Here is a 3,413-nt window from a genome sequence, read left to right as displayed (position 1 = left end):
CAAAAATTTCGTACGAGAATATCGCCGGAAATCCAAATAAATCCGAAACGGAAATCCGAAACATAACCATATCGAAAATCCGATAATGCCCAGTTTGACTCGCAAACCTGGCTAACCCAAATAACCAGAATACCAACAATAGGTATCCGATAAATCTCCAGAACACCAAAAGCAGGTATCATAACCCGCTCTGATACCAATAAATTGGTATTAGATAAATCCCGAAAATCCAAAATACGAAACAAAAGATCGTAAAACTGTGCTCTGATACCACTAAATTGTCACGCCCCAGAGGAGTCCATGTCAGAGAAAATTTTGGCAGCATCTCCCCTGTACGGTGGACAATCTGAAACTTTTCTACATCTCACAAATACCTCAGCCACAGGCGACTGGAATAACAACAGTAAATAAAATCAATCACCACGCAGTTTATATATGTATTCAGCCTCTGGCTATCACAACCACGTAGTTAATAAAAATAAACAACATAGTAATACTCTGACTCGAAATCAACCCTACTCAACTACACTCGTAAAGCCCCAAATCCGATTTTTCTTACCTCTTCTGCCGTCCAGGTAGGCATGTAGTAGAGTAAATCCAAATCATACTAAAAGTCCATCCAACGGAAAGATTCCATACAATATCCATATGTAAGTCCAAAACAAAACTAACACAAAGTCTGATAGCGAAAAGCTAGAATGAAACAACAACTCAAAAAAAAACCAGCAGAGGAGTAGCACTACGTGCTGTGGGGACCAGCGACTGGAACTCCCTCCTGACAGCATCAACCTGAAAATAACAACAATGGAGGCGGGGTGAGTCCAACACTCAGCAGGTACAATTAATATGCAAAGTAAAGAAATAACACCTAACACTAATCATGCGTACAGTCTCCTGATATAAGAAAGATATAAATATGCATCTGAGTAAGCAGAGAATCTTGTACTAACAGTCTGAGTATAAGGTCAAGCATCCAGTGGTATAGGAATCCTGTATGCATGACAAACATAGGTATCCCAACCCTATGCAGCATATAAATGCATCAACCCCAATCCCCAGCTATAAATGAATCCTGCATATGATGCCAATGATGCTTCCTTGGCACCCCGACGCCAATCATCTCATACAAAAGTGAGGCCGAGTGGGGGGTTGTGACAACCGTGCACTCTGTCGTCACTACTCCTGATGAGTGACCGAGTGGACGGGATGCTGTCGGAGTACACCTATCCTCCTACCCCAAATCATAGATGGGGGAGCACAATGCTCTCAACTCCCGGTACACGATGACGAGGAGGAATCCTTGCCGGATAACACGTTGTGTCACACTACCCATGAGTGGACCAACGGTGCCTAACAGAGTCCCTGCTGCAACACACTCTGCCTGAATCGACCACTGACCCATGAGTGGTGGTGTGTGCAGATCCATGTAACTGGCGATGTGCTCAGCAATAATGGAGCGGACTATCGCACAGCATGCAATCATGCAAATGATGCATGGCAATAACCATATAAACATCCTGACCTAATCCATATATATAGAAATGTGCACCCTAGGTCAAAGAATCATATCGAATCAAAGGTACACAGAAGGTATAAAAACCTAGATCCTGAACATGGTCAAGCATGACATATCACTACCCCCTATAAGCATGTATAGACAGGTAAAGTATACATGGAATGTAAAACAAATCAATCAATCAAACATGTACCAAGATTTGGGTAGTGATTAACCGGAATAGATAAGAAACATAATTAATGAAACATGTTAATTCCATTACTAAGCATATCAAAGACAACAAAAGTCAAAAGTACCCGCCTCCGAAAATAGAAAGGTCCAATCTGACTCCGAGATACTCGTCTCGCGTCAAGGTCCTGAAATATTTATAGTTTCCAGTTTTAGCTAATTTCATATAGATAAAATAGCTAAATCAAATCCACGAGAAGCTAACATAAATCCAACAATTAACTAGGGTTAATTTACCTTAACCCTAATCATACCATCAGACCAATTCCACACCTAATCCATTTTCACATGATTACACCTCTACATAATCAATCACCTAACTCAAATGCATAAGAAATTATATATGTACCAATTCCTACCTAAATCAACTCATACATGATCAATAGCATATATCAAATTCCTATGCCTCACCTTAACCTCCACAGCGGTTCCTTGCTGCTGGATGAAAGTAGCTGCCAAATCCAAGAAAACTTACAGTAAACACTTCTCTTCAAGATTCCCCTACACTGTCCGGATCAAAGGTAATGGCAAGAGTGGAGACCACGGATCAGATTTAGGGTTCAAACATAGTATTCCAACAACAACCTAACTCAAAAAAATACTTCACTGATCTTACCTCACCCACAGCAGGGATGTTGCTACCAGAGAAAGGTAGCCGCTGGAAAATGGCTGCCGAAGCCAAGACAACCAACAGCAAACCCTAATTACTAACTCCCCCGAACAGCACAACTTGGAGGCAACCTAAACTCGGAAGAGGAGAAGAAAAATCGGCGCTAGGGCTCACTGTCACGGAAATCAGAAAGAGGGCCGACTGTCGGCGTCGGCTCACAAGGTCGGCGTCGGCTCTGTGGTGGCGGCAGAGGAGAGGAGAAGAGAAGAAGGTGGTCGGGCGGCGCCGGGTGGCTAGGGCACCGAGTGGTCCACGGTGGCGCCGGCACTGGGGCACAGATGCGCTGTGGTGGCGTCGGGTGGCTAGAGCAAGCAGAGGAGAGGAGTTTGGCTCGGGCAGGCGGTCGGGCGGCGGTGCTAGGGCTCCGGCAATGAACCGGTCGCCGAGGGCAAGGGAAGAAAGCTTCGGGCGCGTGTGGTTTTCAGCGAGGAAGAGAGAACGGCGGAAGGAAAAGAAAATAAAGAAAATAAAGAAAAGGAAATGTAAATATAAACATTTCCTCACATAAACGGGGTAGCCTAAACAGGCTTTTCCGGGCCCCGTTTTTATCCCCGTTAACTCGTCCGTACGAGCTCCGAAAAATTCCCAAAAAATTTCTAAAAATTCAAGAAAATTTCCTTATTAATATTCGCCTATTTTCCGGTATTTTACAATTATGTAGTTGTTATCTTCATCTTATTTAAAATTGCAAGGCATTCCTACTTTTCCTTGCCTGTAGCCTCAAAATCTATGGTCCTCTAACCACACTGGTTTTAGGTTCATTCTGCAAATACTGCTTTTAATGTTTGGCCTTAGGATATCCATCTCCATTTGAGTGCTGTTCATTATATATTTTGATTGATTCTAACGTTTAGCAATTTATCAAATATGTTTATAATGTAATAACTTGTTTGTGAAAATGTGAATGAGTCAAGTAAGCAGTCACATGATTGTGAATTGTTCAAAGAGAGTTATATTTCCATGTCTTTGTAAGCAAGTATGCTAAGGTGCCCAGTCTAG

The 3,413-nt window shown here is 42.7% G+C and overlaps 1 long non-coding RNA gene across 1 annotated transcript; it reads right to left on the bottom strand.

Annotated features, from left to right (window-relative positions):
* Positions 1-1,815: 1,815 nt before the first annotated feature.
* On the bottom strand, positions 1,816-2,522 carry LOC122036367. Its single transcript, XR_006127373.1, has 3 exons — positions 2,361-2,522; positions 2,156-2,250; positions 1,816-1,872 (listed from the first exon to the last, which is right to left on the bottom strand). It is a non-coding gene; the product is annotated as an uncharacterized LOC122036367 (long non-coding RNA).
* Between the last annotated feature and the right edge of the window lie 891 nt (positions 2,523-3,413).

The sequence above is a fragment of the Zingiber officinale genome, unplaced genomic scaffold, assembly GCF_018446385.1.
Source record: "Zingiber officinale cultivar Zhangliang unplaced genomic scaffold, Zo_v1.1 ctg147, whole genome shotgun sequence".
In the NCBI taxonomy this organism is placed as follows: Eukaryota; Viridiplantae; Streptophyta; class Magnoliopsida; order Zingiberales; family Zingiberaceae; genus Zingiber; species Zingiber officinale.
The sequence above is the reverse complement of the archived record's forward strand: the minus strand, read 5'-3'. Positions and strand labels throughout refer to the sequence as shown.